Source organism: Numida meleagris, chromosome 11, assembly GCF_002078875.1.
Source record: "Numida meleagris isolate 19003 breed g44 Domestic line chromosome 11, NumMel1.0, whole genome shotgun sequence".
Lineage (NCBI taxonomy): Eukaryota > Metazoa > Chordata > Aves > Galliformes > Numididae > Numida > Numida meleagris.
Window position 1 is genome coordinate 16911973 of NC_034419.1, and position 13324 is coordinate 16925296.

General features: G+C 44.8%; 1 long non-coding RNA gene across 4 annotated transcripts in view; it reads left to right on the top strand.

Moving 5' to 3' along the window:
- The window catches only part of LOC110404830, a 362084-nt gene that overhangs the window by 335558 nt on the left and 13202 nt on the right, over window positions 1–13324 (top strand). For all 4 annotated transcript variants that reach the window (XR_002442508.1, XR_002442509.1, XR_002442510.1 and 1 more), the window contains 3 exons: window positions 8490–8586; window positions 9026–9129; window positions 10326–10418. This is a non-coding gene — a long non-coding RNA (uncharacterized LOC110404830). The remainder of the gene's footprint in view (window positions 1–8489; window positions 8587–9025; window positions 9130–10325; window positions 10419–13324) is intronic.

Sequence of the window (13324 nt, forward strand, 5' to 3'; positions counted from 1 at the left end):
TTCTGGCAGCTCCTGGATAAGGTGTAGCCAGCTGTGTTTTGGGGACTGATGGGTGAGGTTGGGAATAACCCATCGTTGAATGGCTCCTGGTGCTGCCTCCAAAAGCACTTCTAGAGGGGATCGCAGGCACCGCTACCGTCTGTTGGAAAGGGATTAACTCCACTGGTGTGCCCCCATGCCTAATTGTGCGTGCAAAATAGCAACCTGGTTGCACGTGGGCTACTGCAGGTGCTCAGCCTGTAGTTCTGTGAAAATGAAGCCACAAAGAGCACACGTGTTAGTGGCTGCTGGGGAGCGAGCTCTGCTTGTGCTGTCGGGGCTGGGGCTGCCTCTGGCATCACCCAGCACCTGGCCCCAGCCCTGAGATCCCTGTGGAAGGCAGTGCCAGTTGAAATTGCTGGTTTCTGTAATATTGTGACACCTGCAGATCTATTTGGAAATAATCTACTGACAGGCGAATATAGGTTCCTAACTCAGAAGGGAGCAAAGGAAGGAACAGAAAATTGCCTTTGTGTGGGATTTAATATTTACATCTCAGACTTTGCCAAATAGGTTTGTTATTTATAGCAATAGCAGCAGTAATATTCATCAGTTGCCATGGACATGCTAAGCTCACCAAATACAACAGAGTGAACCACAATCTGCACTGGAGTCATTTTAAAATGCTTTCATGCTGAGCGAAATAGTTTGTATTAAATTTAAGAGTAAAATGCCAGGTTTCTCTAGTGCCATTTCTGGGATTTCAGATATAAAAATGGAAATACTTTATTGGAAATTTGATGGGAAGAGCAGTGCTGTATACAAGAACCCTTAAAGAACTTGCTGTCACTGGGTAGCATTCAGGATCACAATTTAGGGTGCTTGAAAAGCAGAATACATAATGAGAACTTCTAGAATTCCATTAATGAGGATATATTTTTGAGGAGCTGAAAAAAACAGATGAAAAATATGACGTAGCAAGTGAAGTCTTGATAGAAACATGCTTCTGGGGCTCACTGCTGGTCTGGGTGCCTGCAGTAACCGCTTGTGCAGACCTCCCCCAACCCTCCTGCCCTGCCTTTGGGGAAGTTGTCCTCGCTTAGGAAATGCCACACCTCCAAAATATTGCTGAAGGAAGCAGATTTCCCATTGTTGGGATAAGCTTGGGAAAGAAAAGACAGAACAGTTATCCAGGAATGTATGGGTGGTGCCTGAAAAGAGGTTGGATCTGGGAACGGAGAACTCAGCAGTAGTGTTCCCATTGTCCATCAGCACAAATAAATCCAGTAGCAAAGCAACAGCTGAGAGCTGTCAGGCTTTAATACCCGCAGATGAGGCTGCTCCTTGGGGGAGACTGCTCAAATGCATAATAATAACACGGAACAGTGGATGGCTTTTAGATATATTAGGTGATAAGATGAAGCAGACTGAAATTGAGACACAAGGAAGTGTAAGCTTTATATGGTGGGAGGTGAAACACGTCTGGGGGCTGCTGACCCTTTGGGAAGGGGTGCTGAGGACGTCCTGGCACAGGGAAGGGGTGAAGTGGGCAGCAAGGCGGCCAGCAGTGTGTGTGCCCCATTCAGCCCACGCAGTATGTGCCGAAGGAGATGGTTGGCTTTGGGACTTCTTCCAAAGTAGTTCACTGTGTTAAAATTGAAAAAGTTTCAATTGGATTGTGGTAAAAGTATCCATGTAGAAGAGGTTCCTTGTTGGATTCATGCTGGTACTTTGTTGTAGCTTTTTGTCTTTGGCTTGCATTTTTTTTTTTTTTTTAAGGCAGCATCGTAGTGCAGATCCCTGCAGAGGGATGGCACTCAGCTGTGGGCCCGCTGCACTGACTCTGGTATCTGTGGGAGCTCTGCAGCCCATCGTGGTGGGGCTGGCCAGCTCTCAGCCATCACTTCCAGCCTGCAGCCAGGGCACCAGCACCATTTTGGTGATGCACTGGAGCAGGCTGCCCAGGGAAGTAGTGGAGTCACCCACCGTCCCTGGAGGTTTTCAAGACTTGTTTAGATATGACATTTAGGGACTTGGTTTAGTGGCCGTGGTGGTGATAAGTCAACCATTGGACTAGATGGTCTTAGTGGTCTTTTCCAGCCTTAATGATTCTATGACTGGGGGGAATCCACAGATTTCTGGGAACTGCCAGGAGTTCTCAGCAGTGGGACTGGAGCAGGTTGTGCTTTGGGAGAGGAATAAAGCAAGGGATCAGTCCTGCAAGTGCAGTACCTACACCAAGTCTGACATGGAAAATGTTAACAGCTCTGTGGTTCAAGACACGGAGCTGGAATTGGTGAAGATGAGATTCTTAAATGTAATATTGCAAATGCAACTGTAGGGTGGGAGTGCTGCAGCCTTGCAGTAAAGGGCTCTGTTGCTCGCTGCATGGTGGGCTGGCCTCAGAGTGCAGCTCCTTCCTGCTGCCAGAGCAGCCGTGCCTCTGTAAATTCTCTCATTTCTTCTTCTTTACCCTAATGGAGGCTTGATAGTTCTCAAATGGACTTAGATACACTGCAGCTGTTTTGTCGTTTTTGTAGTTTTAGCGTGTATTGTTGTGCATGATGTGTAATTGTATTTACTTGCCAGCAATAAAGAAGTGGTAGGAATGGAAAAAAAGCACATTACTGCTGTATTCTCTTCCTTTTCATACAGTGCAGCGTGGGAGAGATTACATTCTGGGGGTAAAATTACAATGTATGAAATCCCACCCTGAGCACTTCAGTGCATTTTTCTTATAGTAAAAACAAATAGGAACAACAAAGAGAACAAACTCACTGCTTTTGTTCTTTTTTTTTTTTTTTTTTTCCTAGTGAGTATTATATTCACAAACTTCTGCCAGGTAAAAGAGATATGCAAAGGGAAAATGGAAGGAGAACTGTTAAAAGTAATTACATGCCCTGAAAATCCAGTGTGTACCCAGGCCTGCAAACAGTGTTCCTCCTCTCTGCAGAGTAGGGCCCTGCAGCTGAAACGCTGCTGGGGGCTGCTTATCATGCTCAGGGCTACAGAACTGGCCAAACAACAAGGAAACAAAGCACAAAATGGTGCCTCCATCACTGTGCTCTCTGCCCCTTGTGAAAATGTCCCCGTGCCCTCCAGAAGGTCTGCACACAGCAAAGTGCTCCGGCAAGATGAGCTCCCTCCCTAGGACCCATCCGTGCCCTTCTTGCCAAATACAAGCACGTTTTATCTGGGCAAAGAAGACTTTTGGCTCCAACTTTCACATCATTTCAGGTTAGCTTTCTGAAGACAAGCAAACCCCATACATGTGGAATATAGGAAAAATCGCTCCTTGATAAGCAGAGGTGATCTGTAACTCTATAAGATATTTACTGAAAACTGCTCTGGTAGCGTGTGCGTGTGTGCTGCTGCTTCAGGCCACTGTGGTATTTTCATACTCAGGAAGCTTACAGCTCCAGCTGTGGCAGAAAAGATGGGAAAGTACCATGAGAGATAAATCTTACATCTAAATTGTTCTTCTTGGGTGCTGTTTTCACTAATTAAAATATCTGTCACCAGTACTCACTTAATCTAGCATACAAAGATGGCCGTCTTTGCTGGGCTGTGGTCAGAACACACCGGTGTTGCAGAGATGGTTGGTTCAGTGCTGGTGAGACAGCAATGCCGTGCTCAGGGCGATGCTGTCCCGGGTTGGAGAGCCCCAACCTGGCAGAGGGTGGCAGCCCGGCCCCACAGAGCTCCCAGTAACTCGGAGCTGTGCTCCCCATGCATCAGCGGCCTCTCCGAGATGCTTCATTTCTGTTTGATTCTTAATTATTATCATAGTTAAGGTACTTAACATGCTTTAGTGGTTTAGTTCATTTAATTGGATGTAGTGATTAGAATATCTTTTATATTACCCTCACTGCGGTTTTAATTTAAGATTATAATCTCGTGGTCCTTTTCAGCTCCTCTTGCTTTCATTTAGATAGAGCTTTTTTCTTTTCTGATTTCATTTTGTTTGTTCAGTTTTCCTGCTGATTCAGTAAACATGCTGCTGGGATGATTCCTCGGGAAACCTGAGTGTGGTTATAAATTCTTTCATTTAGGGCAGACACTAATGAATGTAAAAAAAAATAATATATATATATATATATATAGTCGAAAATGATGCATGAGAAGGTACTCAGCCTTTGGAGTTGTCTGCTGCTTTTTACAGTCATTTATTAGCATTAAAAAAAATAATGATTGTTTCCTTGATTGGGCTTGGAGAGGATGTATGAAATAAGGAAATGGATAATGATAGTGTAATATCCTCCTACTGTGTGTCATGTCTTGCCTTGGTGGACGGATGATGTATGGGTTAGGATTTTAGTAATACTGTGCAGGGTGTGAAATTTTGGCATCGCTGCCCGGTGTAGGAATTGCGCTGGGAAGGGCAGTGGGCTCGAGGCATTGGGTTGAGCCCCTCTGAGTGGGGCTGGGAGCACCAGTGTGGGCTCTGAGCCTTGGGGGGAGAGCAGGGAAGAGACTGCGGTGCAGGGGCCGGCTCAGAGCCAGCCTCGTGCACGACACCTGGGTCACTGCTGTACCCGCTACGTGTGGTGGGGAGAACGTTTTGCTTCCTTAGAGTAGGAAAATGGCTCTGGTGTTTGGCATTGCCAAGCATCAGGCCTGTAATATGTGTCTTAAAGCAGCCAAACTGTTGTTACGAGTGAAAAAAATATTAATAAATCATTGGTTGTTTAAACTGAATCATTTAGGGCTCATCTGGCTAATGAGGAAGAAAAAGCTGAACAGAACACTTCCTTTCGGTTTTACGGAGACATATGAGATCAGCTGTTCACTGGAAGCTATCGGTGTACATACCTCGTTAGCTCCCTTGTGTAACATTCCTTATCTACGTCTTATTAGTCTTTCATTAATTAAAGCTACAGAATTCAGCATTTTTTGTTAGCTGTGCTCTCAGCGTGAAATTTAGCTAATTCTTCTAGTATTGGAAACAAAGCTCAAAGATTGAAGTTTATTCTCATTGTGTTCTTTCAGTTATTTATTTCATATTGCTGTCATGCATGGATGGATTTATATGATGCTCTGATGACCTTTAGAAATTCTTCTGATTAAATGCTGTTCTACTTCATTATGACATTTCTGTACTTGTACTACCAGATTTGATGTGTACAGCTTAATAACACAACTAGACATGAATGCTAATAACTTTACAATTAATTGCATTGCTATTTTTTAACGTAGATGAAATTTAAAACAAGTTTCTCTTGCTGCAGGCTTACATGAATCATATAAATTGGAAGGTAACAAAAGAACATATTAGCATTTGTTAGCCTGGATGCACAAATTTTGTAGTAACCATTTTAATATGTACTACAACTTTTCCAGCCTCAAGTTGAATATGTACTACAACTTTTCACCCTCGATTTTTCAACCAACATCATAATTGAATTGGTTCTTTCTTGCCTAAGGATAATGATTTTACCCTGATGGAATCTTTATTAGATTTTAAGGATTATACTGATGTTGCCTATTTTACATAGAGAGAATCACAGTTATTCAACTGTAAAATACTTTTACGCAAAGGCTACTGTAAGTCTGAGGTATATGAACTAATTATGATGTTTAGAATTGCTGTTAAGACCCAGCGTCCATAGCTGGACCAACATGGGTGCGGAGCACTTCAGGGACCCAGCCCAGGAAGGCAGGGCGTGGGGGCAGGCCCCTGTCCTGGCAGGGTCTGGTTGTTGGTTCTGGTTGGGTTTGCCATGTTTCAGCCGGCTGAGAGCGGATGAGAACCACCTTGCGCCTTCCCCCTGCGTGCTCCAGCACGGCTTTGCTGTTCTTGGGTGTGGGGAGGGAAATGATGGCCCAGTTTGAGCAGAAACGATGTATTCCTGTTAGCTTGAAAGCCATCAGTGTTGCATGGGTAATCAGACTTTAGACTGCAGAAGTAACTGTTGTGTTAATTGATTTTGTGTTTATTTCCTTGTGTGCTGATTGCGTGTTGGTTGGTTGGAGTGTGTTGGAATAATGTCTTCAAAAGTCCCACTGATAAAAGGTGTTCACCTGTGTGCATTGAGTATTTGGCACTGAGAATGCAACGTGTCTGCAGCCTCTAAACAGACAAAGAGGGAAGAAAAAATGGCAAAAATATTTAATATCTCTTTATACTTATCAAATACAGATGTATCTGGAAGTGAAATTAAGCAAGCAGTCGTTCTAACTTCCTTACAGTTGGAGGTTAACCTCCATTAAAAATACCTTTTAAAATCATTTTTTTTAAGTATCCACTTAAGATCATTTTAAATCGTAGGTGAGAGACCAGTTAGCATAACTCCATGGACTGTTCTTCTGTATGGCTTTTTTTCAAACCTTCATGCTTCGTTATTGAGGATGGATATCACTTCTAAGTCCATAAAACATGATTGCTTTCCCATACTTCTGCTTCAGCCAGTTTTATTCACTACAGAAAACAAGAGTAAGGACCAGCACCAATTGTAAACTTGTGCTTACTCAACTAACTGTAAATAGAGTGATCAATATATGAAATCAAATGTTATGTCCGTGGTGCGTTAAGACGTTATCAAACTGCTGTGCTTCTTGGCTCCTTAGTGTGCCTCGAGGTATAGCACACCACTCCAGTTACGTGTGGTTCAGTAGTTTCTTTAAATTGAGATGTAAACATGTCTTAAAAAAAAAAAAAAAAAGTATAGAAAAGAAAAAGACCAGACCTAAAGCTAATAGAGCTGCACTGAATTCATCTCAAATACATGTTAAATTTTCCTGACACCGTTACCCTTTCCTTTGGAAGCTTCAGTGTGTTCTTGGCTAATAATAAAAACAAGAGAAACCCTGTAAAATCAAACCAAGAAAACTCATTTGCCCGTCTGCTTTCAACCTTTACCTCTTTGTCCTGGGTATTTGTAGCAAAGGAGACAAAATCCCATCAAGCATTCTTTAAGCCTTGCACACCGGTTTATACGATTTGCTATGCTTGAGCTTCTGCCTTTTACAACAAAAGAAAATAATTAAGGTGCTGGTCGCAAAGTTAAATGAAGACTGGAGCAGGAGACAAGATCTGTGGATAGCCACCCAGGCTCTGAGACTCTTCTATTGAGCAGCCCATGCTAAATTGTTTAACCTATTAGCTGCTGATTCCCTGTCTGTAAAGTGAGGGCACTGAGCCTCACCTACCCATAGCGTAGACCCCAGCATTTGTCTGCATATGTTGGTGTGGTGATTTTGAGATGCTTGGTGTTACAGCTCATAAGGGGTCGGTCTGTGAGGCATCTGCTATGGCTCTGTCACAGGAGTCAGGGGGACTTCATGGTCTCTTCCTTTCCAACTAAGTGGAATAAGGAATCGTGATTGCAAAAAGATGGTGAGAAGAAAATGGTTTACGTTTCTGTTGTTTCTTTCTAAAGCACCATTTTGTTTTGGTGCAAGTGTTAATATTGACAAGTGTGTTTTGGAGTTTGCAAATGCACGTTAGGCTGAGATGGTGCATTGTTTTTTCATGTTTAATGCACGCAGTTTAGATGGCATGCATTAATCATATTCCTATTGCCTTTGTTATGTTAATGGGAGGAATACAGTCTTGGTTTTCTTTTATTTAAAAAAAAAAAAATGGGTAAGACATTCCTTAAGATGCATTATATATCAGCAGCTAATGAAGAGGAAATAACGATGACTCTGCACTGTAATATGTATTAGAGCACTAATTAGACCACAGCAGAACTGCTCACAATGTCTTCTAAATACCTGCGTGGTAATTGGCAGCCCATGCATTACTGCACGTAGCGGGGCACGCGTGCACGGTGCGCAGGCAGAGCTACGCCTGCACGACGACACGTGGTGCACATTGGCCTTTGTTTCTGCCTGTGCTCATCCACTTCACATCATTTACGTGCAGTTAGGAGAGGCGGGTGGCACTGCCCACTGAACAGCCCTCCTGGTGGCTGGGCTGGGCCCGTGCTCCCCACTGCCCGCAGCAGATAAGGGGGAAGGAGATCAACACGGGTTTTCTTCCATCTTCCCAACCCTGTAAAGTCACTGTGTTTTCTGGGCAAGAATTTCTGATTCGTACTGTTGTCTTGCATGTTTATTAGGCCAGAATTTTTTTTGTATTGCATCTCCAACATTTGTTAATTATTTTTGTGCGTCTGCTTTTGAGACCATTAACAGCTGTACATTTAGAAATAACGTTGCCCTTCCTTTCTAAGGCTGTTTTGAAGTCTCCTTCTTTAACTGCAGTAACAAACCAGAAGTATTTCCAGTCCACATCTTACTTTCCTTTACGTTTTTGAACGTTATGTAAATAGGTGAGTTTTAAACATGGGTAACAAATGTGGAGCCCTCGTCCAAGCTGGGCATAGGTTATAAACATTGTTCCTTCCGTTTTGTATGAAGATGTGAGTATCACCTACCTACCTTGCAGCCTCTTGTACAAGCTCATGTTGCCCATGTTAGGGCCTTTGCTGATGGCAGTGGCTCCTCTGTATTCCCCAGATACCAACCTGTGATGTATCACCTCTTTTCTCTCCCTCCTTTCCAAGGGCATTCTGCTCTGCCCCCGACCGTGCTGTTGGCGTGTTGCAGGACGCGGACCTGTTAGTGCTGGAGAGCTGAGCAGCCCCAGTGAGCACACCAAAGGTGAGAACATATTCAAAGCCTTTCTTTGTCTTGACCGTGAAAGTTTTTAACGGATGTACTAAGTCCCGAGATCGTTAATTGATTAAATGCCACACGACCACGTTTCTCATAAAACAACGGGTTTAAAAGTAATATGCAATATTTCCATTTTATAGCTGTTATATTTTTGTCTCTGTTTCAAATTTTTTTAATACTCGCTGCAATTTTACATAATCCCATTTCAGCCATTGTGAGCTACAAATGTTTCCGTGCTGTACGTAAAATAATTTTTGACTTACAGGGATGCTGCTGCTTTATGTAACTTCTGCTCTGCACCCTAAATGTAGCAGTAATGCTTGGGGAACTTAGTGCAAGAAGCACAGGGGGGATCTAGCTGGGAAGGGAGGAGTGCTGGGGAAGTTTGGCCATGCCCATCAGCAGCGTTTTCTTCCTCATTAAGTACCAGACTGGTATCAGCTCTGTGATCAGCCCAAGGACCAGGTGAGAGGCGATGCCAAGGGGCGCAAAGCGGCACTGGATGCCATAAGCCAGCACAATAGCCAGGTATGGGTTTATTGAAGGGAAGGAGGGAAAGGAGGATCCCTTTTTCTGCTCCTCTCCCTCTTAGCATGCGGTCCTGTGCTGTATGACAGAAGTGCGTTGGGCTTTACCAAGTTACAGACAAACAGCAGCTATAAAAAACCCAAACCCCTAGCAATTTTGTATTCTTCATTAGGATAAGTAGTGGTCTCAGCACACCAGATGCCTGAACAGCGTCAGCTTTTGTGGAGGTAATAGAGCAAAGCAAGAATGCATTCGTGCAAGGGAACCAGGGGCCAGAAGCTGTGTCTTCTAGAACCCCAGGTGGATATTCTGCCTTGCTGAGCTTTTGGAAAGTCAAGTCTGGCTTGGTGGCACCAGCTGTACACCTGCCAGCTGCTGCTGTCAGACCTGAGCTCACCCCCTAATGAAGCGCTGAGCAAGCACGTCTGGGATTTTTGAGCAAGCCAAGCCCATCTTCAACAGAATATTCTTCAGAGGTCAGGCACTTTCCTCCACTTATGGGAGAAACTGTCTCTCAGAGTCATGAGAGGAGGAGGGAGGGGAAGGAAGGCATCTAGAAACAGGTTGAGTCCCTCGGGGTGCCGCTGTGCTGGAAGCCCAGGTGTTCGGTGCCTCTGCTCCCAGCCCGGGTACCTGTCACTGTTACGTGGGAGCAGAACTGTCCCCGCTCCATCTGCCCTCTGCCTCACGGCCTTAAGATTCACAATCCAGCGTCAGAAGAGATAAGGCCTCGTGCAATGTCAATGAACTGCAGAAATAACCTCTGCAGGGTTTCCTTAAATCACCCCCCAGGGTCCTTCCCTGCGGGCTCCCCAGCGCACGGCAGGTGACTCGAGATGTTAGCTTCTGCTTCCTTATTGCCGTTTAATTGCCAATCTATATCAGCAGTATAATTAGGCATAAGCCATATCAATTTAATCACAAACCCTAAACAAACCAATGCTCATTCAAGTCCTGTGTATATTGACAGGCTAAAGCAAACCCTCAGCCCTTATCCATTCTGCCTACAGATAATTTCTCTGGCAGCATCTTCTGCGTCAGAAAGTCAATAACTGAGACCAACGTTTGTGTCAATAAATCCAGCGTGCAGTCAGCCCCTTTCCTGAAGGCTCACACGCTGCCGCATCAGTGCTTCTCACTGGGGAGCTGACAAGGGTCATAACCTCATTCTTTTTCTCCCTCTTCACCTGCTCCAGGCTGCCAAAGGAAGGAAGTGGAATTCTGGGCAGTTTGGAGGTTTTGAAGACAACCTTGCAATGCTCAACGGTTCCTGAGCAGCCTGCTCTAAAGTAAGTCTGATTTCTGAAAGTGAAAAAGGTTGAAATAGAGTTAAAGGGTCTCGTCTTTCCTACAGGACTTTGTTCCGTGAAAGGGACAGTCGGTTTTGTTCAGGTGCTTATCACTCAAGCTGCATTTACATGGCTAAGAAGGCTCAGTCGGCCGTCTTAGCTCTGACACATGTTAAAGAGCCCATTGCTGAGGGCAGCAATGTCAGAGCACTGTGTCTTGTACAACATCCCGGTGTGTCGGGACCCCTGCTCACTGCAGCAGGGCGCAACCCGGCACGGCTCAGCGCGGTGCTCTGCTCCCAGGTGCTGCTCTGCCCCAACGCTCCAAACATGCACGACCTTTAAATTCAGGCTGCAACGAAAAGATCTGCTGCTAACTAAAAGTCTGGGGTTGCTTTCATATGTCTGAGCATTCGGGGAATGGTTGTAGCTTAAAATGCAAATGTGGTGCTTTCTGCAGAGCATCTCTCCTTTTCAAGATCCCTCATTTCATGCTGTTACCGCGCAGTGCCCTGCTGTTCCCATGAAGGGAGCCTCTCTAAGGAAAAGGCTCCCACGGACAGAAATCCATCTGATGGGGTTAAAAAAATAAAACATGTATTTTAATTTCTAAAATGCACGATGTCCATCCTGAACTTGGCATTCAGCGTCTTCTCTGGTGTGCAGAATGCAGCCAACCACTCCCTTGGTTTTCTGGGTATGCATTTTGCACGGTGGTCCTCATCTCTGTGAGTAGATCCTGAAGTTTTCACTGTAGGATTTCCCTCTGTGAGCAGTGATGCTCCTGGGCCTCTTGGCGTCTGTTTTCTCTACGTGTAAGTTCCATGCTCGCACAACTTTGTGTCCTGCACAAGGAGAGAAACAGGCCCAAAGGCTTTTATATACACCACTAATGGGAAATGCCTGCAGTGCCCATGAGGAGCAGCTGCCTGGTGAGCCTGTTCCCTGGAGGTTACACATGTTCCTGTGATGCTCCACTGGTCCTGCAGCAGTGTTTGCTTGGCACTTCCTGGGGCTTCCTGGACATTGTCATCCTCTGCCTTTACAGAATTGTACAATGCGTTATTGATGGGTGAAATACAGAAGAGGTTTGACATTTCTCTGATATCTTGCATTTTTATTCTCTTATAATTTCAAGTATTTCCAATTCGGTGCCGCTGCCATATAATTCAACGTTGTAAGCGCGTAGTTCCTAGCAGTGTCAGCTTGTATTTTAAGCTTGTCTGGTTATTTTGACAACATGAGGCATCATAAATGATGTAAGCCGTTTCTCTCCTTAGAAGCAGGACTCAGCCCTGTGCTGCCCAGATAAGAGCAGCAAGACAGAAGCTGCTTTAGAAGCAGCAGGACGCGTGTGACTGCACTTCAGCTGCTCTGTAACCAGAGAATAGAGCAGGGAGCACTTTGGAAATGAATTGAAACGACATAGAATAGGGGAAAAAATCAGATCCGAGTCCTGCTGTAGTCTGAGACTCCTCCGAGATTTGGAGAAGTGCGGTTTGCAGCAATTTAGGCTAGAAATTGTGGCTGTGACCGTGCCGTGTGTGTGACAGAGCCTGATCAGCACATCGTTAGCTTTCAGCTTTCACTCAGACACGGAGCTGGGAGCTCAGGTGCTTGTGGGCAGCAGCAGGGGTAAAGGAGGGCTCTGACCTGCAGGACTTCAGGGCAATCAGAGAGATTGGCCAGGGGAGGGAACAGAACCTGCCCCATGCTTACGTGGGACTCAGGCATCCAATGAAGCGGGACAGTGTCCACAAGCAGCAGCACCTTGGTTCCTGCCTGAACTCAAAAAAAAAAAAAAAAAAAAAAAGGCATGAATTTGGCTGTTTTCTTGAAGGATGGGTGGTGAGGGCCTTAGAAAGACCCCTGAGCTCTGCACTTTCAGTGGGTTGAGATGTTTCTCTGTAGTTCTCATTTTTTGGTGCTGAGAAGCTCTGGCCCACTCCTTATCTCAGTACGTGGGCTTTTGTCACATTTGACCGTGGTGTTCCTGAGGCACGTGTCAGCCACTGCCTCCTGACCCTTTGGTCACCATTTTCATAGAAGCTGTCATTAAGAACTATAACCGATAATCTCGAGGACTGGCAGCAGTTATCAATGACAGATGGCTTCCTCTGGGAAACCTCTGGCTCTGATAGCTCCAAAATATGACATAAGTCTCATCTTTTCAAGAAAGCCCATGCCAGATGGGTCTAAATTAAAGCATGGCCTTTCCCATTGCTTTATAGACGATAGCTAATTAGCTGTAGAATGGATAGCTTTGCTCCTGCTGAGGGCAGGCAGAAGTGGGTGTTTGATATTGAAGCATTTCTGTGTTTGGTTTCAGTGCATCTGTAAGGACAGATGATGAAGTCATTAGAATAAATATCAATACACGTATTGAACTTTCCATTACTCTGAGTTTACCAGAGCTGGCTGAAAAGAGGACAGTTCTTGAGAAACATCTCATTTTTATTATAGTTCTGCAATAGATCAACTCCAGATCAATTTGTATGTTTTGTCATCAGTCCTATTAGTAGACTACTGCCAAAATTTGCAATCACAGTTGAGGAGCTGACTTCTGAACCTTTAACTTATTCGGGAGGGCTCCTCGCAATCCCTATTTCCAGCTCTGAGGAAGCATTAGCCCCAGGCTGCAGTAGGATTCTTTGTCCTCTTTTCCTCTTGTGTGTGAAAATGGCTCCAGGAGATGGTTCTCCTTCAGGCAGGAAATCCTGAAAATGCTGAACTTTTCATTTAGATGCCTTGCAAACAGTGCTGATTCGATTGCCAGCCTTGTCTCCTCTTACAGCAGCAATAAAAGCCTCCTCCCCTCCCCAATCAAATTAAAAATGGCCTATTTTATTGTGCTTCTCATAAGCGTGTCTATTTGCTAGATATGAAGAATTTGAGCTTATCTCGTG